Source organism: Perognathus longimembris, chromosome 5 (genome assembly GCF_023159225.1).
Source record: "Perognathus longimembris pacificus isolate PPM17 chromosome 5, ASM2315922v1, whole genome shotgun sequence".
Lineage (NCBI taxonomy): Eukaryota > Metazoa > Chordata > Mammalia > Rodentia > Heteromyidae > Perognathus > Perognathus longimembris.
Window position 1 is genome coordinate 31,337,966 of NC_063165.1, and position 26,912 is coordinate 31,364,877.

General features: G+C 38.3%; 1 protein-coding gene across 2 annotated transcripts in view; it reads left to right on the forward strand.

Annotated features, from left to right (window-relative positions):
• The first annotated feature begins 22,699 nt into the window (after positions 1 to 22,699).
• Positions 22,700 to 26,912, forward strand: part of Col8a1 (collagen type VIII alpha 1 chain) — a 122,113-nt gene continuing 117,900 nt past the window's right edge. For both annotated transcript variants that reach the window (XM_048346488.1, XM_048346489.1), the window contains exon 1: positions 22,700 to 22,885. The gene's annotated coding sequence lies outside the window, so the exon portion shown is untranslated. The remainder of the gene's footprint in view (positions 22,886 to 26,912) is intronic.

A 26,912-nucleotide genomic window follows, 5' to 3' on the forward strand; every position in this document is an offset into this window, starting at 1 on the left:
TTAATATAAAAACAAGAATTGCGTATAGGGTTGTAACAGTAAATAAGTAACTACTGAATACAGGGCCCAGGATCAGTTGTTATATTGAAATTGTATTCTTTAGGAACACCAAATCTAATTTTATGGACAGGTATACAGGGTATCTGTACATAATTGTGAACTTGTAAGATTTACACAACAGTGCTTGGTAAGGGCTGCGTTGGGTCTTAAATGGTGCTCACAGGTGCTGGTAGACAGGCATCCCCAATTCAAATGGGCAGAAGAAACACAAGAAAGATGGCAAACAATGAAGTCTTATCCCCCACGCAAAACAAGCAGTAAGCAGAGCAGTCAATCAAAGACATAGAAGAGAACCCTCAAAATGCTCTACAAAGTCTACTGATAAACATGATAAATGAAAAGTTCGAATCTCTTCAGTCAATTATTCTAGAGCGTGAGGAGGCAAAGCAAAAATTAATGGAGAATTTCATGGCATCCACAAATAGAAAGATAAATGAACTTCAGGAGTCAAATGAAAAGATAGGTAACCAGCTTAAAGATTTGAGAGACAACTCTCAAAACCAAAGTAATGAAGTTAATGAAGTAAAGAAGGCCATACAAGACCTAAGAAATGACATGGAAATTATCAGGAAAGACCAGTCAGAAGCAAAAGAGATTCGAAATCAAGTAACTAGCCTACAGTCCCGACTAACTGAAGCAGAGGATCAAATTTCAGGAGCTGAAGATTCCTTAGATTCTATGGAGAAAGATCAAAAATCAATACAAATCCAGTCCAATCAACAAAACAGATCGCTACAGGAGATTCAAGACACGATCAGGAAGCCCAATTTAAGGATAATAGGTATTGAGGAAAACTTGGAGAAAGAGGTTAATGGGATAGGCAACCTATTTATATTAGCTGAGAACTTCCCAAATATCCAGAAGGAAAGGCCTATACAGATACAAGAAGCATTTAGAACCCCAAATCGACCAGACCAGAATAGGACATCTAACCGACACATTGTGATCAAAACAGCTTCAGCAGAGTGCAAGGAAAAAATACTCAAAGCTGTTAGGGCAAAGTAAACAATCACATATAAAGGAAAAACAATCAGAATTACCCCCAGACTTCTCAGCAGAGACCATGAAAGCAAGGAGAGCCTGGAATGAAGTATACCAAACTCTAAATAAAAATAACTACCAACCAAGAATTCTGTACCCAGCCAAACTCTCCTTCATAGCCGAAGGTCAAATAAAAGTCTTCCACAATAAGGAAAAACTGAAACAATATATCTCCACCAAACCAGCTTTACAGAAAGTCTTCAAAGATGTACTATACAGGGATAATAATCAAGATACCATTACAGACAGAGAAATGAACCCTAATTAGTAAACATCAGATCAAGAAATGGGAAGACACAGCTTTAAACAAGATAGTGATAATGAAAGGAACAAGCGATCATCTCTCAATCCTGTCAACATTAATGGAGTTAATTCTCCAATCAAACGACATAGGCTCATAAGTTGGATCAAAAATCAAGATCCATCTTTCTGCTGCCTCCAAGAGACACATCTATCCAGCAAAAGTAAACATCTTCTAAAAGTGAAAGGCTGGAAACAAATCTATCAAGCAAATGGCCCCCATAAGCAGGCTGGAGTTGCAATCCTAGTATCAGACAAAATTGACTTCAAATTAAAAAAGGTAAGAAGAGACAAGGTTACTACATACTAGTAAAAAGATCTCTCCTACAGGAAGAAATAACCATCCTAAATATCTACACACCAAATGCAGGAGCACCCAACTTCATCAAACAAACACTACTGACTCTCATAGACCCAAACACATTGATAGTTGGGGACTTTAACACTCCACTATCACCTCTGTACAGATCAACACGCCAAAAACTGAACAAAGAAACCATAGAACTAAACAATTGCAAAGACCAACTAGACTTAATCAGCATCTACAGAATATTCTACTCAGCAAGGACAGAATGCACATTCTTTTCGGCAGCACATGGATCATTCTCCAAAATAGATCACATCTTAGGGCACAAAGAAAATCTGTACAAATTCAGAAGTATCAAAACCATTCCCTGCATTCTCTCAGACCCCAATGGAATAAAATTAGAGCTCAACTCAAAAAGCCACCACAGAAATTGCTACAATTCATGGAGACTAAACAACACACTGCTGAACCATCAGAGGGTTATTGAAGAAATTAAAACGGAAATTCAAATGTTTATGGAATTCAACCAAGTTGAGGACACAAAGTACCAGCTCCTTTGGGACACGGCAAAGGCAGTACTTAAAGGAAAATTTATATCTCTGAGTGCATACATCAACAAACTGGAGAAACAGCAACTCAATCATTTAAGGAAGCACCTTAATTTCCTTGAAAGAGAACAACAATCCAAACCCCAAGTCAATAGATGGAAGCAAATAATTAAAATCAAATCAGAATTAAATCAATTAGAGAAAAAAAACATCAAAAAGAATCAACAAAACAAAGAGTTGGTTCTTTGAAAAAATCAACAAGATAGACAGACCCCTGGCAAACCTGACCAAAAAACAAAGGCAGCACACTCAAATAAACAAGATGAGAGATAAAACAGGTAATATCACCACAGAAATAACCGAAATTCAGAAAATAATAAGGGACTATTTTGCAAACCTTTATGCCAACAAATTCGAGAACTTGGAAGAAATTGATGATTTCCTAGAAAAATTTCATATCCCCAAACTGAACCATGAAGATTTAAACCTCCTAAACAGACCCATATCCATTATTGAAATAGAAATGGCAATAAATGATCTCCCATCCAAGAAAAGCCCAGGTCCAGACGGATTCACTGCAGAATTCTACAAGGCCTTCAAAACAGAACTCACACCAATATTTCTCAAACTCTTCAATGAAATTGAAAGAGAACATTCACTTCCAGACTCATTCTATGAGCCAGTATAACCCTCATCCCAAAACCAGGCAGGGACTCATCACGGAAAGAGGACTATGGACCGATCTCCCTGATGAACATAGAGGCAAAAATTCTCAACAAAATTCTGGCCAATCGACTTCAACAGGTCATCAAAAAAATCATACACCACGATCAAACTGGATTCATCCCAGGGATGCAAAGTTGGTTTAATATACGCAAGTCAATTAATGTAATCCACCACATCAACCGGAGCAAGCTAAAAAACCACATGGTTTTATCTCTGGATGCGGAAAAGGCGTTGGATAAAATCCAGCACCCATTTATGCTAAAAGCCCTGGAAAAACTGGGATTCCAGGGAACATTCCTGAATATAATCAAGGCAGTTTATGACAAACCAACAGCAAGCATAACTCTAAATGGTGAAAAACTAAAGCCATTCCCTTTAAAATCAGGAACAAGGCAGGGATGTCCACTCTCTCCCCTGCTCTTCAACATAGTACTAGAATTCCTAGCCAGAGCAATCAGGCAAGAAAATATAAAGGGGATCCAAGTAGGTAAAGATGAAGTTAAACTCTCTCTCTTCGCAGATGACATGATCCTATACCTAAAGAATCCCATAGACTCTACCCCCAAGCTACTAGAGCTGATCCAAAACTTTGGCACAATAGCAGGATATAAAATAAACCTTCAAAAATCAACAGCCTTTCTCTATGCTAGCGACCCAAAGACCGAGGCTGATATCAGGAAAGCAACGCCCTTTGCAATACCTCCCAAAAACATAAAATACCTAGGAATAACCTTAACCAAAGAAGTGAAAGACCTCTTTGAGGAGAACTTTAAAACCTTGAAAAACGAAATTAAGTCAGAGCTAAGGAAATGGAAAAACCTCCCATGCTCCTGGATTGGGAGGATTAATATAATCAAAATGGCAATATTGCCAAAGGCTATCTACAAATTCAATGCAATACCCATTAATATCCCAACACCATTTTTTGATGAAATAGAGGAAGAAATCCAGAAATTCATATGGAATAATAAAAGACCTAGAATAGCAAAAACAATCCTAAGCAGAAAGAACAGTGCTGGAGGAATTACAATACCCAACTTCAAGTTGTATTATAAAGCTATAGTAATAAAAACAGCTTGGTATTGGCACCGGAACAGGCCTGAAGACCAATGGAACAGAATTGAAGACCCAGAAATGAACCGACAGAACTACACCTACTTAATATTTGATAAAGGAGCTAAAACTATAGTCTGGAAGAAAGATAGCCCCTTTAACAAATGGTGCTGGAAAAACTGGCTCAACACATGCAACAAACTAAAACTAGATCCTTATATATCACCCTGCACCAAAAACAATTCCAAATGGATTAAAGACCTCGAATCAAAACAGGCACCCTGAAAACACTAAAGGAAGAAGTAGGAGAAACACTTGGGCTCCTTGGCGCAGGACGGAACTTCCTTAACAAAGACCCAGAAAGGCTACAAATCAAAAAAAAGGTTGGACAAATGGGACTGCATCAAACTGCAGAGCTTCTGCACGGCAAAGGACATAGCTTGCAAGATAAACTGAAAGCCCACAGACTGGGAGAAGATCTTTACCAGACATTCAACGGACAAAGGCCTCATGTCTAAAATATATGCAGAACTAAAAAATTACCTTCCTCCAAAACAAAACCGCAAAGAACTAATAGCCCGCTCATCAAGTGGGCTAAAGACCTACAAAGAGACTTCTCAGATGAGGAAAGGAGAATGGCCAAGAGACATATGAAAAAGTGCTCTACATCACTGGCCATAAAAGAAATGCAAATCAAAACAACATTGAGATTCCATCTCACCCCAGTAAGAATGTCATATATCAAAAAAACTAACAATAACAGTTGTTGGAGGGGATGTGGCCATTGTTGGTGGGAATGTAAACTGGTTCAGCCACTCTGGCAAGCAGTATGGAGATTCCTCAGAAGGCTAAATATTGAACTCCCCTATGACCCAGCAGCCCCACTTTTGGGTATCTATCCAAAAGACCACAAACAAAATCACAGTAATGCCACCAGCACAACAATGTTCATCGCAGCACAATTTGTCATAGCTAGAATATGGAACCAACCCAGATGCCCTTCCGTAGACGAATGGATCAGGAAAATGTGGTACATATACACAATGGAATTTTATGCCTCTATCAGAAAGAATGACATTGCCCCATTTGTAAGGAAATGGAAGGACTTGGAAAAAATTATACTAAGTGAAGTGAGCCAGACCCAAAGAAACATGGACTCTATGGTCTCCCTTATTGGGAATAATTAGCACAGGTTTAGGCAAGTCACAGCAGAGGATCACAAGAGCCCAATAGCTATACCCTTATGATCACATAAGATGATGCTAAGTGAAATCAACTCCATTTTATGGAAATGATTGTTATATCACAGTTGTAACTACTTTCAACATCCCATGCGTATCTGTAGTTTCTACTATTGATGATGTTCTTGCATCACCTTCTTGCGATTGTATCTACACTATTGCTGTAATGTTATCTGAGTATATTGGAAACCGTGTATGCTGGTATTAGAATTAGGAAATTGAAAGGGAATACCAAAATTGAGAGACAAAGGGTAAAATTAGAGAAACAACAACAAAAGCAATACTTGCAAAACTGTTTGGTGTAAGTGAACTGAACACTTCAGGGGGGGAAAGGGGGAGGGGGTATGGGGGTATGAGGGACAAGGTAACAAACAGTACAATAAATGTATCCAATGCCTAATGTATGAAACTGTAACCTCTCTGTACATCAGTTTTATAATAAAAACAAAAAAAAATACGCATGAGAATTCCAAGAGATATTCTGGTGGATATCTGAGTGCCAAACATATTTCGCCCTCAAACTTTATACCTCAGTAGCAACCACTGTCACAGGGACCTATATTATTATGAAACAACTTTTCTTTCCTTGCTGCTATGCTTGAACAGTTAGTGTAGCTGCCACGGGGGCAGCTATAGTTTTCAATTAAGTTAACTCTTAGTGCTTTCCCATTTCCTTCTGGGAACCATGATCTCTTTGGCACAGGGATCCTGTAGCTCTATAGTGACAGTGATTTGAATCATCTTAATCTATATACTTCTTAGTTCTAAGATTGATTTAGTCTATCTACTGGAGACTATAACACATATATTATCTTTGATTTCAGATACATACTGTATCATGAAAATGCGTAATATTCGCAGACACCAACAATACTAAGTCACAAATGTATAACCAAAAGGCAATTCTAGCACTATCAGATCAGCAACTTCCAGAGAAGTCTGCAAGTCAACCTCCAAACCCACAAGCAACAAACCTTCAGGTCTGGGAGTGTGTGAACCCGCCTAGGAAGAAAAATTTAGTAGGGCACCACCACATCTGCTACAGAAAGATTATCGAGAATTAAAAAATTAAACTGATTCATATCTCAGAATCCCAAAATGTTTGAAGAAAGGATATAGTACAGGGAAGGAAAAAAAAACAACAAGAAGTTTAGGTTTTCAAAAAGCTAAAAAAAAGGGGGGGGGGACATTAAAACAGGATGCTTCGAAGAAAACAATCTAGAAAGAGTAAATTACTTTACCAAGAAGAAATACATATGACAGACAGTCTCCAAATTTTAGTAGAAGGATTAGACAATAAAACAAGGATGTCTCTCAAAAGTAGAATAATAGTATTATATAGAAAATGGTAGAGTTGGTCTAATTTCAAAATATTATAAAATTAGGCAGAACTTCCAGAAACACAAAATGAAAGATATGAGGAACAAAACTGTTAGTGAAATTCTACAATATTCCTCAAATTATTATTAGGATATGCCTCTACAGATGATGTGAACCCACTAAGCATGTATCAGTGAAAAACCACTATTGAGCCCACATCATAATATATATCTACAAATAGCCAGGATAGAGGCTGCAGAAATTTCTAGGGAGAAGAGGTCATATGCAAAAGAGCTACAATAACCTTAGAATTCTTGAGAGAAACTTCAGAAGCTAAATGGCAGTGACAAATGCCTTTAAAGTTCTAAGAGATTGTTTTCAACCTCAAATTCTATATATAGCTAATCTATCAATCAAGGATTGGAAAGCTTTTTTGGGAAACTTCTAGAAGAAAAAAGAAGAAATGTTCTAGCACACAGGACATTAATATGAAGATAATGTCCAAAATAACAGCTGTATAAAAGACTGAAATGTATCAAAAGACAAAAACCCCAAGAAGGAAAGTCCCAAGCTGTAAAAACTTATATACTAACAAAGTTTGAAGCATTTAAGAAAAGAATACTGATATACATATGACCATTCTGATAGAGCTGATGAGAAAATTGTGAAACATAGAGAAAACAGTGGATGATAAAATGGAAATGCCTCCTGGAAAAATAGAAAGTTGCTAAGAAAGAAAATGGAATTTTAATGTATTATACCTCAATAGTAAAAATATTTGCAGTATTATTTCTACTACTGCCATCTAAGTATTTAAATAAATTGGAAGGTTGTTTAGATGGAAGGGCACTTAAATGTTTAAATCTTCCTCTAGCATAAGAACAAACCAAGGGAGAAAATCAAACTAAATAACCCTATTATAATAATTCTATTATTTAGAAATATAGAAGTAATGATCAGAAGAGGCAGAAAAAAGAATAGAAAGTGATGGTCAATGGCTGATGAGAATACATTAGAGAATTACTGACTTTTGTAATTCTTGTTTCTGAACATTGCATTATTTAACCATGTGTATTTATGACCTGGATAAAAAGGCATTGAACTGAAGAATGAGGTTATGTGTGGAAACAAAACATGTATTTCAAGTGTCTACCCTTTATCAGTAAAAGAAGTAATTCTTGACATGCTATACATTTAAAAACTAGAAGATCCAAAGATAACACAAAAGAAGGCATTACAAGAAAAATTTAGTGAGAATTCAAGCTCACCCATTAAGAAGCTGTGTATGGTGAGATGTGGAACCTATATAGGCTGCCATAGAGAGGAGGGTGACAGTGCTAGACCAACTCAGAGCAAAAACATAAGGCTTTATACACAAAATTACCAGCCTTTTTATTGCCACCAGCATGGCTCAAGTGGTAGAACATTTGCCTGGAAAGCAGAATGCCCTGAACTGACACCCCAATATTGACAAAATGAAGGAGGAGGAAGAGGGGGAGACAAACTGTCAAACTGCATAGAAATGCCAAACTTCTGCAAGTTATATGGCACTATTGGAGTATTTTTAATGATGCTGTGTGGAGTCTAAAGCAAGGTGAAATGGACTATGAGTAACTGTTATGTACCTGAGAATCAAGGAAGGTAGTGTTTACTTACACCTTCATTCAGGCCCCAGGAGAAGCATATTGTCTGTGTTTCCTCATTAATCTCCTGAAGAATATGGCACTTATTTTACACTTGAGGAAACCAACTGTCTAACTGCTTAATAACTTTCCCAAGATCAACAGTTGCATAGGTCAGATGTAGAAATATGGTTCAAAAGCATCTTCTTCTAAAGCTTTTATTCTAATAGGCAATCACAATATTTCCATAGATTTCAAATACACACACACACACACACACACACACACACACACAATCAGTATCATGAAAACTCCTCTATAAATTGTGAAGTAAATTAGACAAATTTATCTTCCAAAACTTATGCAAATTACTGATAAATAATCCCAACACACTCTTAGTTATCCAAACCAACTCCTGGTCATCTTTTTCGTGATTGCTAACAGTGAGGAACACAGTGAACACCAAATTCCTCTAAGATGTGGGATTATTCAATATAGTTCCCAAGGCACTGAACTGAACCTTACCTTTGGTAGGAGTTTAACTCTTGATTACAGTGATTCTGGGAACAAATCTTGTCTTTTCCTCAATGCTCATCATCCATTGAAGCAATAAAATGAGGATATAGCAATATTATTCATTTTACCATTTCCTGACCAGATGCATCCTATAAACCTCTTTTATGGGAGAGTCTATTTGTGGCTAGACTTGGCAGATGAAAATCTCTTCCCTAATGCTTCCTGTCAAGGGTTCTAATCTCATGGCAATGGCGGCCTTCCACATAACCACGCTTTTCACCATTGTCCTCTTGGGTATGGCCATGTGACTAGTTTTGAATAAGGGAGTTAAGAATACAAGAAACAAACAAAAAAGAATACAAGAAACAAATGGTACTTCTGGACCAAGGATCATTGTTGAGCTCATGTTCGATTCCCCTCCACACAGCCCAGGGGAACTGGGCCTGTTAGGATGGTAACTGCTCCATCAGGCAGAGAGAGAGAACATTCAACTGTTGCAACTGTAAAGTTCATAAGCCATTGAATTTTTTAGGCTGCTTTTTACTTGTAACACATTACCAATATACATTTCCCTCTCAGATTCAAGCTTAAAGTACAAGTGATATGTGAAATTGGTGAGACGTAAAATTTACTACAACATGTTTAACTTCAAGGAAGTGGTCATAGGATTAGGTACACGGGTTGGTCAGATCATTTAAAATAAAATTCCTAAAATCCAAACTAGTCTAGAAGACATAAAAGTATCAGAGATGGCAAATAATAATAATAATAATGGTTAATCCAAAAGAAACCCAAATCAAATTAAATGTACAGGAATGTTCTCTCAGTATGAGATATCAATGTACAGGTGGGGGTTTCATCTTGAGATCCTAGAACTAGGATTAAAGGCAAGTAGCCAAAGTCAAAAACAGAGGGGCAAAGGCAGCACGTAGCAAACCTAACTGGAGAAAGTGCCAGAAGCCAATGGCTGAGTGGGGAGTTGTGCTAGTTTTGTATAGCAATCTTTATCAATCTGGTGAGTTGTGGATATTTTTTCTGGTACCAGGATTTAAACTCAGTGCCTCAAGCTTGCTAGGCTGGTGCTCTGCCACTTCAGCCTTTATTTTAATGGATTAAAACAACATATATTTATTATCTGAAAGATCTGTAAACTTTTGTTCTGATATGCATCTCACTGACCATAACAGAAGTATGAGCAGGAAGGTGCCATTTTGGAATTTCTAGAGATTAATCCATTTCCTTGCTGGTTCCTGCTTCTAGAAACTGTCAGCATTTCCTACTTTGTGGAGTTCTATCCCCATCTACACCCCTCTGACCCTTTTCCACTTTGGATCTCTTTCCCTGGCTATGGTTAGGATAGCTAATCCACTCTTAAGGACTCCTGTTTAGATTCATAGCTTAATTACATCTGCCAAATCCTTTAGCCACATAACGTATTATATTCACAGGATCCAAGGATGAGGACATGGCCATCCATAGAAGACCATTACTCCTCCTACCATTGCCAAATGTTAAAAATGAGGAAGAAAGCAAATGTATCAAAAAAAAAAATAAACATGGTACTTGGGCTCCTTTCTAATGTGTTTTGACCTAGAGAAAGCCAGCCTTGCATCCATGGCTCTTGGCTTGAGGTTCACAAAAGGAGGTATAGCTAAATGACAATAAGTTAGGGCTGGTGACATATCTAGAGAATAGAGCTTCTTAACTGTTGAACATTAGGCTATGAGTTCTAACCTCCCCTCCTCCTCCTGCAAAAAGAGAGTGATGATTAGACCTGAAATTTGCTAGTGATAAACTGAGTAGTTAAGCGATCAGAATCTACAACTACTCTGAGATTGTCCATTTGTATTAATAAATGCAGGGAGTGAACATGAATCAGTGACTGAAATTTCAACAAAGTAAATAAAGTTTGGATGCAGAATGCAAAGGAGAATTATTTTTAAGATCCAATAGCCAGCCAGGCACCAGTCCTGGCTGTAGTCCTAGGTACTCATGAGACTGAGATCCTGAGGATCCAACTTGGAGGCAAGCCCAGACAGAAAATTCCGAAAGTTCAAAGCATAGATAGGTAGGTAGGTATATAGATAGATAACTCAAGAGCCAACAAAGTAGTAAGGAAAGGTACAGGGCTAAACACTGAAAGAAAAGCATTGAAAAGGGTTGAATGGAATTCATTCCTAATTGTTCTCTGAAAGTGTCTTGTTTTTGAGAATTGCATTTCATTCACAATAGATACAACTACAGAAATGTAAGAAAAAAAAGTTACTCTTTTGTTTAGAAAAAGGGGTTATGGGACACATGTTTTTCAGGACACTAAAAAGTAGTCATAGTTTTTACAAAGGAGGACTGGGACATCTTGTAATCAGGGAAATTAAGTCATTTTTAAATGAGATTTTTATCTGTAGAGAAATCTAGATAAGATAATATTTTTGTTCTGAGACAACCTTTTTTAAAAGGATATGCTTTAGATCTTGAAGGGAGGATATGCTGCATCAGCGACCACTGACTCAGTAAGCTCTAGTGAAAACTGAACTAAATAGTATAATAAATCACAACCCCTAAAAGCAAAACCCCATTAAATTTCTTCTTGGCTTTTGCACAATGATGACAAAGGCTGCAATCCAGAACATAAACAAAAACTCATATGGAAACAACAAATACATAAAATAAAACATATTATTCCCTAGTCCAAGGAATTTTCGCCCAGGACTTTGTGACTCATGTATATTACTGAGTAACTCCATTCAGAGAATACAAAGTGGAGATGAATGAAAGAGACACCATATACACAGTCTAATGATTACCATATATAGACAATAGAGGTATGTGCCAAGAAATCTGGCCATTCTGTTTTTTTTTTTTTGAAGTTGACTAAATGAGATGGTGACAAATGAAGTGTGCCTATAGTCAGTCCCATGACAACCCAGATATTCATACTCTCAAATATGGAAAATCAAGTTACTCATTCTTTATTACCAATATGCTTTAAACCAACATGTAAATAATGAAAAAGCTGCCATACATCCAATTTGCTTAAAAAGTTTCAAAGCATAAATAGAAACCAGAGCTCTAACCACTACTCATTCAATGTGCAAGTTGATGAGAATGACACAAGTCTTAAACCTCTTGCTTCTTAAAACTTACTCCAGGGACTTGGCAAACAATGATAAACAAGGACCAGGAAAAAAATTTAATTTGATCTGCCATTTGAATTATAGGTTCTTCCAGATTACAACATTAATTGTACTGCTAATACAGATTGCTTCTGCTCAAACTTAAGAAATGGGAAATGAAAGCATGCTCTATTGGATGCTGCTCTGCCAATGTTTAAAGGGCTTTGTTTAATTGACGATTTTATAGAGTGTTGAAGAGTAACTAATTCCATACTATAGAAAAATTAATGCTATGCCAGTATACAACACCTAAAACATTGGACTATGACAATATAGTATAACAGTTTACCACCAATTTATCTATCCTTCAATAGGAATGGCTAGCGTCATACTCCACCTTTCTGGGTCTCTTTTCTTTCTACTTCCAACTATTATTTCATTTCTAATCCAGAAAAAGCAGTACAGAAGGCTTTATCTCTTCCTCCTTTATGAGCTCATTAAGTCTTAGGCTCATTTTCTTCCATCCTGCTGGTTTCCATCCCTATCATTTTTATTCATCCATCCATACTTTCCATAACTATTTGTTGAACATGACTCCCTGTGTTCTAGATAGTATGATAGGTACTAAACATAAACTAGAGGGCAAACACAGCTATTGACATTCATCTTTAACAGATAAAGTTTCAGTTTGGTTCCTCTCTCTGTGTCCCTGAGTCTTGAGTAGTTCTATGCCCCAAGAGTATTCCACTACTGGGAACTTGTCACTACGTAAGCATCCCAGCCAAGTCAATACTGATTCTCCAACCTGGGGATGGAAGAGATCTTTACAACCTCACACCCTCAGCATTAGTCTGGCCCTCCAGTGTCCAATGTCAGTGTACAGGGGCTTCTTGGTGTAAGGGCAGCTTCTATAGCTCATTTGTGATTAACTTAATGCCTGTGCAAACTTAAAGGTCAATGGCTGTTAAATTTCAGTTAAAGAACTCTATTTCTCCTGTGTTTTTTTTTTCTGACTTTGGCTATTTTTTCAACTTCTAGTCCTAGTGACTTTGTTTCAATCTGTGCCATTGAGGAACATGAGGAAATGAACCTCTTTGTTATCACTCACTTCCTAGTCACATAAAAAACTGGTGATAGAAGTTTCCAAATTATCCCAATAGATATCTATGCCAGAGATTCTAACAAACCTGTTTGACATTTCTGCTAGAAATGAGATGCTTTAGTTAGATTTCACTAAGGAGTCCTTTTATTTTCCTTCAGTTTCATGATGACCTAATGTTGAGATTTTTTTTTTATTCTGGCAAATTCACACTAATCAAACCATCTAAAGTACATCTCCTTCTGCATGGGACTCAAATATCTAAATTCATAAAGATATCACCACACACATTCAAAAATATTCCCTTGGGTAGAGTGCTGAAAGGAAGAAAAATGTTTGCAAAATAAAATATAGCAAGACATCTATAGTTACAAGAATTCTCCAGCCACTGATCTGTGTTCAATTGCAGAGTTCAGTAGATCTCTGACATACTGAGGCAGCAACTATTACATAGATACTATAGTTAGTGTAAATAGAACAAGATAATGTACATGTAAGAGGGGGTAATTTTTTTTTTTTTTTTTGGCCAGTCCTGGGGCTTGGACTCAGGGCCTGAGCACTGTCCCTGGCTTCTTCTTGCTCAAGGCTAGCACTCTGCCACTTGAGCCACAGCGCCACTTCTGGCCATTTTTTGTATATGTGGTGCTGGGGAATCGAACCCAGGGCCTCATGTATAGGAGGCAAGCACTCTTGCCACTAGGCCATATCCCCAGCCCGAGAGGGGGTAATATTGGTGTCTGTAGTGGTTCTAATGATGAGAGAACATGACATTCTCCTGATAGGGTTTTTCAATTTAGAGCTGGCAAAGCACTTCCTCTGTGAGAAGTCTCTGAAAGAGCTGGAGAGATGTGGGCTTTTCTTTATAGCCAAATAACCCTAGAAAACACACTTTAAAAAAAATCACATTAGCCATTCATTACAGTCCTACTATGAAGAAATTTGGGGCCATGTGCAATGGCTCATGCATGCTGTAATCTTGGCTACTCAAAAGGTAGAGACTGTGGTTTGAGACTAGCACAGGAAAAATATTAGCAAGACTCCATCTCAACAGAAAATTAGCTATATGTGTTCTGCTACCATCTAGACAAATGTGACTCTAGTTCCTCCCTGGAATTCTATGATAATAAAGCTGGCACAGAAAGTCTAATAAAAAAGGAAATTCTAGAAAGGATGCAAAAAGCATAATAGATGGGTTACATTGAAAACTCAAGAGAATGGGAAATCATAACACAGAATGAGAATGAGAAAAATAAGATGAAACCAAGATAAAGTGGCATTTCTGTAAAATTCAATGAGAACAAAATTGGAGTTTGGGGCTAGCTGTCATTGTTTTTACACAAGAATTTATCTTATTTTCTAGAAAGTTGTTTCTTTTCTTTCTTCTTTACCTAATGATATACAGTACAGTCTAATTAATCATGCATATAGTCATGCTGTGTTTAAGATTATTTGGCAAAGAGACTAAATTATTTGCTCATGCATAGAATGAAACCCCAAGCATGTGATTTTCCTTCTAGGAAAACAAGTGAGTTGCCAGAAGTAGAGCTCTAATATTGGCACACTGTGTGCTCACAAAACCATATGATGGATCTAAGCAGAAATGACTAAGGGCCGACCATTATATGTCATAGTTAGGAAATAATTCCGGAATAACATAGAAGTCAAAGTATGTGGGACTTTAAATTATCTCCCTTGATATCATGGAAGCTAGCCAAGGATACCTTGAAAAATCTTTTCTCTTTAAAAGGAGTGGGTAGGAGTAAGACAAAATAAAATGATAGGGGACGCCACAAAGGGTCCAAAAATAAGTGGCTCTGGGTCTTGAGTCCATTCAGCATTCAATGAAACTGAGTATTCAGCCATTCAGGCAAACTTAGTGTGTGATGCTATAGACTGAGAAGTATATTTTGGCCCTTTTAATTTCAAAGCAATGTTGAAGCATTTGCTCAGGTTGTTCTCTCGCCTCCACTGCCTCACCTGGCAGGAAGGATCTGTTTGCAGGGCAACATGCATGCTAAATCTCCAGATTCTCAACCAGAAGCTATTGTATTCTTTCCCTTCAAATACAGACAAAAATTAACCTTGAGGGGTGTGTTCTTACAGCATTTTTAAATTTATACCAGCCGTCTAGGTAACTTTCTCCCAGTTCCTCCTAATAACTCACATTTACCTCTCCCATAGCATTTGCCACGTTGAGCAGAAAGTATCTATTGCTCTTTCTTTCTCCATCATTCTACTGTTTAAAAACCTCAAAGCTGGAAATAATACAAAACCGGTCTTTTGAACCCCAATTCATAAGAGTTTAACAGAAACATAGTAAGCAGCTTTAAATGTATGTTATGTGTTGGGTTGGGTTGGTTCAGTTCGATTGTAGTTTAGTTTGATTTGGTTTGAATCAAATGTACAAAGGTCTGAGAAGGGAGAGTATTCAATGCTTTTTAAAAATTATGTCTACATCCCACAGCTATGTATATCTATGTTAGATCTCACATCAGGAAAAAGTTTTATGTCTTCAAGGAGAGATCAGTGGTTCTGAGGAGAAAAAAAGAAGTGAGTCCAAGACAAGTTAGACAGCAAAAACATAATGTCATATGTGTACTATTGATTTACTAGAAAGTTTTCTGATAAAGATGATATTGAAGTAATGGCTGTTTTGAGGCCAAACCTCATGAGCTACTACATAGACTAAAAGAGGGAGCAAGAGAAATTGGGGAAAGCAGATCACTCCTCTGAGGGAATCATAAGGCCAGTGCATGAGTCAAGAAAGAAAGACTGGGCCCAAATTCTGGGAAGTGGCATTCAGCCTTATAATTCAAGTTTGTCTGAACAAGGACATGACATAATTCTTTCAGGATTTGGGATATTGTTCTGGTGGTACTGTGGAAATGGAATGTGTCAGATAAGCCCAAGGCACCTGTGAGACCTCTTATCTCAGGTTATTATTTTGGTCTTTCTTATGTGTTTGTGTGCCAGTCCTGGAGCTTGAACTCAGAGCTTGAGTGCTGTCACTGACAGTTGTCACACAAGGCTAGCCTTCTACCACTTGAGCCACAGCTCCTCTTCCAACTTTTCATACTTCATTGCAGATAAGAATCTAATGGACTTGCCTGCCCTGGCTGGCTTTGAACCCCAATTCTCAGATCTCAGTCTCCTGAGTAGCTAGGATTACCAGTATCAGCCACCAGTGCCCAACTTATTTTCGTCTCTTAAGCGGAGTTTCTTGTGAAGATATTAGGTGATTTCACTGAGAAAAATGCTGAATTTATTAAAATTAGATACAAGTATTAAAACAATTTAAGAAGCTGGGTGCTGGTGCCTTATACCCTGCGATTTTAGCTACTCATGAAGCTGAGACCTAGAGGCTCTCAGCTTGAAGCCAGCCCAGACAGAAGCATCTGAAGACTCCATGTCTAACCAGCAAATAACAGACTAGATAGAGTGCTATATATGAATGGGAAAGTCCAGCAAGAGAAAAAGTCTTGAAGTTCAAGTTCCAGCAATGGTGCCAAAATAAAATAATAAATAAAGTAATAAATCACAAACACATAGAAGAGATAACGAATTATTCCCCAACAGAAGGCTATGATTAAGATAATTCTCATGTTATAACTGAGTTCTAATACATTGCTTCTGATGGGGGGAAATACAGACTGCATACTATCCCCCCAGCACACTGTCCTATGAAAGGACTTCTACAGTGAACTTTCTTTTTTTTATTTTTATTTTATTTATTTTTTTTTTTGGCCAGTCCTGGGCCTTGGACTCAGGGCCTGAGCACTGTCCCTGGCTTCTTCCCGCTCAAGGCTAGCACTCTGCCACTTGAGCCACAGCGCCGCTTCTGGCCGTTTTCTGTATATGTGGTGCTGGGGAATCGAACCTAGGGCCTCGTGTATCCGAGGCAGGCACTCTTGCCACTAGGCTATGTCCCCAGCCCCTTTTTTTTATTTTTATATATATATATTTTTTTATTATTATCAAACTGAATTACAGAGAGGTTACAGTTTCATACATTAGGCATTGGATACATTTTTTAACTTTTTTTCAAATTTTTATTATCAAACTGATGTACAGAGAGGTTACAGTTTCATACATTAGGCATTGGATACATTACTTGTACTGTTTGTTACCTTGTCCCTCATACCCCACTCCCCCCACCCCCTTTCCCTTTCCCCCCATGAGGTGTTCCATTCACTTAGACCAAACAGTTTTGCAAGTATTGCTTTTGTAGTTGCTTTTCTTTTTTTACCCTGAGTCTCTCAATTTTGGTATTCCCTTTCAATTTCCTAGTTCTAATACCAGTATACATGGTTTCCAATATACTCAGATAATGTTACAGAGATAATGTAGGTACAACCTCAGGAAGGTGATACAAGAACATCATCTGTAATAGATGCTACAGATACACATGGTACGTTGAAAGTAATTACAACTGTGATATAACAATTGTTTCCATAACATGGAGTTCATTTCGCTTAGCATCATCTTATGTGTTCATAAGGGTATAGCTATTGGGCTCTTGTGATCCTCTGCTGTAACTTGCCTAAACCTGTACTAATTATTCCCAATAAGGGAGACCATAGAGTCCATGTTTCTTTGGGTCTGGCTCACTTCACTTAGTATAATTTTTTCCAAGTCCTTCCATTTCCTTACAAATGGGGCAATGTCATACTTTCTGATAGAGGCATAAAATTCCATTGTGTGGATACATTTCTTGTACTGTTTGTTACCTCATCCCTCATTCTACAGTGAAATTTCTTAAGGAATAGGAATGAGGTTGTAGTGAGTCCAGATGAAATTGATTATAGGAAAGGTAAGAACTAGGAAAAGGCTCAGTCTTTAACAAAAATCAGTTTGGGAAATTGGAAGATGGTATAACATGTTAGTCCATAACAAAAACTGGCCATTAAATTTTCTAATTAAGTAAATACAGAGGTGCAGCACTAGGAAAGTGAAAGGACTGCCTTTGGGAATAGATAGTGTCTTAGGAAATAAGATGAACATATTTGGACTTCACATGCAATTGGCACAATGGAGAGACTTTAGACAGCAGTCATCTGTTAGTGTGATTACATTTCTATCAATCAAAGGAAATTGTGATCTGATTCACAGACAGAGATTTCAAAGGACTAATGCCTAAGGCTGGGAGATCTCTACCCAGGTTAATAAAGGTAAGAGAGACAGTGTCTCTATTAAGAGTTCTTCCTCCCAAGCCTAAATTTAAGCATGTGCTTGATATCAAGGGCATACTGTGTGATTGCATGTTCACTGATGGATGCACAGAGCAATCATCTGAAAAGTTGAAGGAATTTTAGACAGTGCTCAGGCCAGCTTCCACATTTTACAAATATGGACCATAAGTCCAAAAAAGATAAAAACCTCTGTCCTAGGTTTTTATGGGTAGTTAGCAGCTCAGCTACAACTGAAGCCCTGATTTCCTTTACCCTTTGCTCTTTACAAAGCCAGCAGGAGCTCCAGGTAGTCATCTGTGTGATCTCCTACGTCAGTCAGCTCTACCATCTGGGTCAACAGGAAAACAGTGACTCATAAAATCCAACGGTCCTGTGGAATGTATGAGAGGTGTGCTTTTCTTCTGGCTGGGAAGCATTTTCCATTTTTTGTAAATAAACTCCTATTTTAAATGCACTAGCAGAGTTGCCTATTTAACAGCCTTACAAGCCACGGTCATATTTGGGGGTGATGTTGAGCATGGTTTTAGCCTGGTGTGACAGGTGAGTCCTTTGATAGGTGGAAAGCAAAATCCTGTGAGAATTGCTTCCATTGAGCTCACCTTTCTGTGATTCTTCCACAAACAAAAATGCAACCTCATTTATACTTTGAAGCACTTAAGAGTGACAGGAAAGCTGGCAGTATGAAATTTGCCAAGGGCAACACATAAAGATGACTGAAAGTGTGCTATGTGAGACAGGAGACATGAAAGACATAGCTTTCAAAGCCAGGTTTTACTATTTTTGGATCCAGAAACCCTTGCCAACTCAAGGATCACATGGATGATATCTGTAGATAACCTGAAAGCTACAATAGGTGATTAAAAAAAAAAAGACTGGGCTCCTCAAACACACAGAGTAGACACCACCCTTCACAATAATCCCATCTGGCATCCTGGAAATACATCAGGGACTCCTGCCTTCTGGTCTTCCTCTCACATCTACATAGGACGCTGTAAGGAAATGGGACTAGACCCTCCATTGTTCATGTCACCTTGCTCAAATACTTTCCTGTACTTCTAAGTGTATTAATGTATTAGGACATACAGGCAAGAATTTATCTGTAAAATCACAGTAAAGACACTATATTCAAGAAAAAAATGAAATTTTGGTAATATGTCATAGCTATTCATATTTTGAATATTCTTGTCTTTTCTGCCTGTGCAATTACTTCCCTTACCAGAAATTCACCATTGTTCATCACCCATTTGTTGAAATGCTACTTACCATGGCACAGCTCAAGTTCTACCTCCTCCCTGAGATCTGTTCGACTCAACTACCAGGACAGCATGCTTATTTTAACTCTACAAAAACAAATTTACACCTTTGTTTTTCTATGCTTTAAATATTCTATACTGTCTAGTATCCTTTCTTAATAAGTATGTGATTAATTCTAAATAATGTTCATCTCATTTATTAAAAAAATAGGCTTACATTTTCAACAGGCTTAAAAATGAGGTAGTCATCTTTAGCTGTTATTCTATCCCCAAAGATTGAAACTTCACAGCATTTATTATGTTGTCATTAAATTCCTTTCTATCCACCACATTAAGTCATTTCAACCCTCAGTCACCTTTAGAGAGGTCTAGGTAGGGCACAATAAGAGTCAGTTCAGAGATTGCATTCCTAGATTCTCAACTTGTTGTCCAGATCTGCTACTGGATCAGATTTAGACAAGTGTGAACTGGAGAAATGAACTAATCATTACCACCATCCAAATAAAATGAAAGGAGCATTTTTGTTAAGTTGGCTGGAGATTCAGATTTGAAAAAAAAAAATGAGCAAGGGATGAAAAAGAAGCTCAGCCTACAGCTGTCAATTGCCTTCTCCATAAATGAGCATTACTTGCCTTATTTTGTTTTCCTACGAACAACTATGTGATGGAACTGGAATGTTGTAGAGGCTTTAAATCAGGATTGAAAGATTATTTGCTGTAATCCAATAGGAATATTTGCTAACAAGCTTTATCACACAGTGTCACCTCTAATCCAATCCTGCATTGCTTTCCCAGAACATAGTTCCTTGCTAAATTAAAGTCCTAGAAATGGTACTCTGCCTATAAAATTTGCTTTCAGAGTTTTGTCCCAGATATAATGTCATCCTACAAATTTCCAAGTTTGGTGACAGGTTATTTATTTCATTCACTTCACTTACTAGGTCTGGCCACATCTTTAAAAGATATATGATTTGTGAAAGAAAGCAAGTCATGCCGGGTAATGAGGAGGTAAGATGAAATAGCTAATAGGCAGAAGGCTTTATATGAAATGTTTAGTTTTCAAAATATTAATTAAATAAGCAACTCCTGATCATTTTTCCTGTGTTAGTACTCATCAGAATGATTTGTTCAATTACTCTGATTATGTGTATTTTTAACCATGTTCTGCCAGCTAGTAAACCTCTAGTCATAAGCTGTTGCCACCAAGAAAAAAATCACTGAGTATAAGTTGACTACGGCACACATTAATAGAGACAGATGATTGATAATGTGTGTGTGCATACATATATACAAACAAGACAAATAAATATAAGACATCACAACTAAATCTGAATAACAGACTAAGTCATTAAACAAATATTAAGTCATTTGCCAGTGAATCTATTTTAATTTGTATTTATGGCAACAATCTTTCACACACCCTATTGTTGGACTTCCTTTCGGCCCTCCTCATCACATCAAATTCTACTTTGTTGACTTCCAGATTGAGCATAGGGTTGGTTACAAAGCAATCAATAGAGGCTTTGGTCTCTAAAAGCAGACAAGTATGTCTGTATGTATGTCCAGTGTAAACTTAGCACATATGGTGGCAAGTATTATTATCCAAATGGCACTATGGGATAGTTTCTTGAAAGTATTCTTTTAAAGTATGTTTTTTTTTCTTTTTTTAATCATTGCAGACTTTTTCTAGCAATGCTTCTACGGGAGAGGAGACCATTTGTTCCTTCCAAGACACTTAATTTTCACACATAGAAGAGAAACTTGGGGCTGGATGAGCAAAGCTACTGGCGTCTGGTGGACACAGGACAGATAAGCTGCTCAGCCTTCTGAAATACTTCTGAAATATTTCCACAGAGAACCATCTGGTCCCAAATGGTGTTATTACTGAGCTTGAGAAACTTTGCTTCCATCCAACGATCAAGGTAGGTGTTTCAAATTAGCAGCCTGGTGCACTGAAGACTACAGAAGGTTCACAAACTCACTATGCCACTTGTTAGTTTGCATCAGATATACAATTCTTTGATATTCCTTTCATAGAAACAAAAGGGTAAATTTTCACAAGGTAAATGATGCCTACTTCCTAAGGTTGTGGTGGAGATGTAGATACACATCATAGAAAGTTACTCCTTGCCCCTCTCAGTCTTTCCATCCTCTCTCCTGCACCTGCCTTTGCTTTCTCCATATTCCTACCCTGCCTGACTCTCAAGTTTTCTTTTCAAATGCTTTGATTCCTTTGGTGGCAGATCTCAAGCTCAGGCTGGGAAGTGAGTCACCAGTCAGCAGCGAAAGGAGCTTGTTTTTCTTTCTCTGAGTGCATTCTTAATAATGTCAGGCCAGACCCTTCTGCGTTCCTTGGTTAGATCTTCTCTTCATGTCTAAGACACGCTGAGGAGAAAGAGCTATGCCACCAAGACATTTAATTGTTACTATGGAGAGGTTTTTGTTCTAATACCAAAAATAAACAGAGAGCAGAGAAGCCCTAAAGTCCCGTTACATAAGCAGATGCCAGAGGAACCAGCTGAAGTTGTGCTTCTTAAGAAGCCAGTTTGGGCTGATAGACGTATCCAAAAGTCAGCGTCTCCCGATGCGATGCTGTACCCTCCAGGCAAAGCAAAGAAAACTTTCTGGTCAGGAGTTAAAAAAAAAATGCATTGCCCTAAGTGATGAGTGACGGGGCTGGGATTTACCAGTGGGCAGTAGGACGCCTCCGTGGGCCAGAGTGGAGAAACAGCCAGCTAGCTAGGGGCTGCCTCATCCCGGGTCCACCCAGCACCAACACAGAAACGGTGCCACTGGCGCCCAGATTCTTGGCTTAGGTCTTCTGAACTACTACTTTTATTTAGCTTTTCAAATCCACAGAAAACACCTTACTCATAACAGTCACCCACAATCTTTCCAGTGTTCCCCGCAAGCAAAATCGGATAATAATATTCTGTCTCTCTCTCTTTCTCTCTCTCTCTCTCTCTCTCTCCTCTCCCTGTCCTTCCCTCTCTCCCGCCTGTCCTCTCCCTCCCCTTTCTCTCTCTTTCTCCCCCTCTCCCTCTTTCTCCTCTCTCCTCTCTCCTCCTTTCTCCCTGTGCCCCCTCCACCTCCCCCTTTCTCCCTCATTCCCTCCCCAAACTTTCCTCATCTGTGGTCTACATCTAGATCCCGATTTAATTTCTCCCTCCCTCTCCAGTTTCCACTCCGTCTTCCTCCGCTGTCTCCTCCCCCCTCCCCACTCCATCTCCCCCCACACATTCTGGCTTTCCTCCCTCTTGCAAGCTCGAGATCTGCCCTCTTCGCCCCTCCCCAGAGAAGTGTCCAGCTCCTCCCGGGGCTGCCCGTCCCACGGAGGACGCCCCGCCACTCCTTCATTGCCCACCTACTATGAGGAGCAGCCCCTCCCACCTGCCCATAAAAGCCAAGTGCATGTTACCAGCCGCGGGTCAGAGCGCTTCCCAGGTCCTCTCCGTGGGAGCCCGAGAGAGCCTGTCTCCCTGATCTTACGTGCTCAAGGTAAGATAGCACTTGGGCAGGCAGCTGACCTCCTGTGGGTTGCTGCTGGGGACTAAGTTGCTTCTGGTCAAGATGCTTACTGTTTGTTAGAGTTGATTCTTAAGGATGCCAGATGAGCGGCTACTTATTTAACTAGCAACTGGTTTGAACACAACAACCTTCTGTTTGAACAGTAAAATTTCAACAACAGGAAAAAAAAACTTTTGGCAGAAACAGAGGCAGAAATATTACAAAACCTTTTTCTCTTTTTAAATCACTTTTTCCCCTCTTTCTTACTCTTGCTGAAGTTAAAATGTATCTCTTTGAGTGTTATGTTGACTTTTTTCATTGTAAATATGTCCCCTTTCAGTAAGGGCAAAGAAAACTTTGTCCCATTGTCAAAAAATGTACTTTAAAAAGAACACAATTAGCTTCCTAAAAATAGCACAATCAAAAGGTCTGCTAACAATTTTGTGATGTTTCCCAAACCCCCAAGATAGCTTCTGTGGGTTTAAAAAAAAAAAATCTTTCCAGGTTTAAGGGCTTGGAAAAAATGATGTGAACCGGTGCCCTTTGCCCAGGGACAGTAATCAGGTGGCTGGTAGATAGGAAAGAACAAATCCAAATTTGCAAGCTTGGGCAGGATGAGCTCTTATAAAGCTATCGTTTTTCACCAGGTCCTAAAATGTGAATTGGGTTCGGAAAGAAGAAAATGCGTAAAAAGAACTTCATGAATTTCTCTCCACACACCTCAACCATCAAGCGTTTCAATGTTTTACAATGAGAGAAAAATACAGGCCAAATTATACAATACTTCTGAGTCCCTCAGACTGTTGTTAAGATCAACTCAGAAGGCCATTGGAAGGTCTCATCTTCCTCCACACTCATTCTTCCTGTGGCTAATGAAAAAATTATCTGATTGGTTGCTAATTCTCCCAATGGTTATGCTAGATTCTTAGGGGGTGTGAGGGAGAGAAGACAAATAAATGAGTCTGTCTTCTAATATAGAATGAGAACTATGCACCTGTGAGAGGAAAAAGTATGTTCCACAGCTACTTCTGTAAAAACCAGACTGTTGGTCCATGAAGTTTGCCATCAAAATCTGTGGGTTGTGTGGGATGAAACTCTCTCATGTGGGAGAAAAACCCTCTTCAAATGTTTCCTCTGAAGAATTGCAAAAGCCAGCTCCAAGCAGGCAAAATGAAGCTGCCAGTCAGGAAAACAAACCACTCTTTAGTCCTTAAGGTACTTCAAGTAAAAAAAAAAAAAAAAAGTTCACTTTTTTTTGTTTATTGTTTTTATATTGTTTTACATAGAAAAAAATCTCATTGTAGATGTGGAAAATTCTACCCCAAACAATCAAAGAAAACAGAAATTATTAGAACTTAACTAAAGACCTTTCAAATAAGCTCTCCTTATCTTTCAGCTATCAAAAGGAAGGGCAAAGATAGTTTGGAAGGAATTCAATACTACTATTTAAATATAAGTTAGATGTAAAGCTTTCTGTCATGTTAAATTGTTTTTTCATTGGAAAAAAGTTGCTGCAAAGAGTATGGTTTCCCATAAGAAAATGATATAAAATTACTATTGGCCAAGATAATATGTGACCTGAGCAAGTTAAAAATACCTTTTATCTTGAGCCACAGCACAGACTGCTTGCTTAGTATCTGATGGAAGTGGGTGATCAACCATGACAAGAGCACTAGTATGGGACAAGGCCAAACCACATGGGTGGCACTTCCAACTTACTCCTTCCTTTATGGTAGTGCTTGATTGCTGTCCATCTCCACTGGGGTGAAAATCCACTGCTTCATTCACAGGAGCTCCCTGAGAGAAGTGTACTAAAGGGAAAAATATTCCAAGTGTCAAATAACTCCCTGCTATTCCTAAATTTGAAGATGAAAGTATTCCATGAGAGCTCACTTCTGTGCTTCCTGGCCACTAGAAACTGACCAGCTGAAGAATTTAATAGTCACTGCCTTCCCAGCCATCAGGTTCAAGCCCCTGAGTAACTGGTGAGATCATCTTAGATTACTCATGACCTAACCCTCCCAGGGGACATAGCCAGTCAAAGTGATTCCTTCCATAGGGTACATGTCAGCCAAGATGGCACGTCCCTTGTATAGGTTTTAGAAAAATCAGTGGTGAGGGTTCATGTAGGTACCCCAGTATTGTTCCTTTTGTACAGATAGGAAAGTGTGAGTCTCCCCTATTTTGAGGTTATACAGCTGATCTTGGATCAGATTGGTAGCCATACCTTCCAACATCATTGCATCAGGCTTTAAATGATTCCTAGTGTGTCTCAAAAAAGAAAATATAGATGCCTTTACACTTCTACTTGAGACACAGACAGGATGCCCTGCTCATTTCAAAGACCTGCTATCCCTATAGAAACATATTTTGGGGGCTTTCTACAATTGTTAAAATTATAAAATGACAGCATCTCCAAAATTAGAAAGCATTTTGCTACTTTATTTCCATTTGTGAAAAAAGTCAAGGATATAAAGATAGGAACAAGAAGTTGGGAAGAAACTGAGGGAACAACAGAAGTTTCAGAAATATCCAAATCTCTGTTATAAAATACAGCCTTGTGCTGCCCTCATTTATGTGGAGTCCTGGGGGAAGGGGTGGTGGAAAAGAGCAAAAATCCATGTCTGCTCTTGGATTTTCTATTGCCACTATTAAGTTAAGATCCTTCTCATTAGACCTCTTTCTCTAACAGAATAAAACAGCTTAGTACTAACAACCAAAATAATTTCACGTCTTCCCCACAGTATAACCCACAGGAATTTACCAGTCATAATTTCAGAAGTTATATTATGAGTATAAAACCCTCAAAACACAGTTTTATCTGATGGATATGAAAGGTCAATAAAACCAACTCCAACTCTTATAAACAGCAATGTGGGGTAAGTATTTGAAAGTTGAAAGTTAGAAAACAGTAATTTACTCCTCCTTCATGGTCAACTTGATAAGGCAACTTACAATGTGATTAAGATAAAACCTAAAGCTCCAAGTTCTGCTTCTCCAAGTAGCTCCCTAAGAAACAAAAACAGGTCTTTGTTCAGGCCATAACTTCCTTCCCATCAATTGAACTCATAAGAACCTGTGTTCATCACTTAAAGAAGGCACAGATCTTATTCTAACAGTTGAGAACAAAGGAGAAGTAGAGGTTAAAAGGACAATGCCTGTCTCTTGGGATTTAGGTCATCTTTCCTAAGCACAGTGTCAAAAGGATCTCTCAAAACCCAAAGAATCAAGGAATTGAAAGGAGGGATGGGGGAAAAACTTGCTTACAAGTTGTTATCAAGTGCTAAAAATCTAATAAAAAAGGATCTTCTATTAACCTAGCAGCCATTAATAAGAGTTTCCAACCTGAAGCACTAAGTTATAGCTTTACTAACTACCCTTTTTAGAACTATGAGAAGGATAAAGAGGGGGACTGTTCATCAGGTTTCAGCACTAACAGAGAGAAGCTTCCAGTGAGAGATTCCACTGTGGCTTCAGTAACTGCTGTTGGAAGAAGGAGATTTCTTTATAAGCTTTCTTTCCTCAAGCAAGAAGATTTGCAGGAAGAGAACCACAGGAAAGTTGGGAGTTCTACAGGCTGGAAGCCTTCTGTACTCGAATCCCCAGGAAACCACTAAAATTGTGTCAGATCGAACTGAAGTAAATAAAACAAACAAAAAATGTTCCCCCAAACTAAAGTCACTGACTAAAACAATAATGAATTCTAATATCCCAGTGTTGCATAAGAGCAAAATCAACAGCTGAAGTGTGGATATCATTGAAATACACCTGATGACTCACCCTTAGTGTCTTCTATTTACTCAGGGCTCCTTTCCATTATCCATCCTAGAAAATGAAAATTGGCCCTTCTCCCTTAAGTAAAACCTTGTCAGTAACTACAGCTGCAACCACAGCACCTCTGTGTCATTGCTTTTTTTCAGTAGAAGAATTTTCTTTTATTCCTATATATTCAGATTTTGAAGTCATACTCATACTTGCGGGTTTTCTCATTACCCAAAACCTCCTCTTCCTGCTCTCA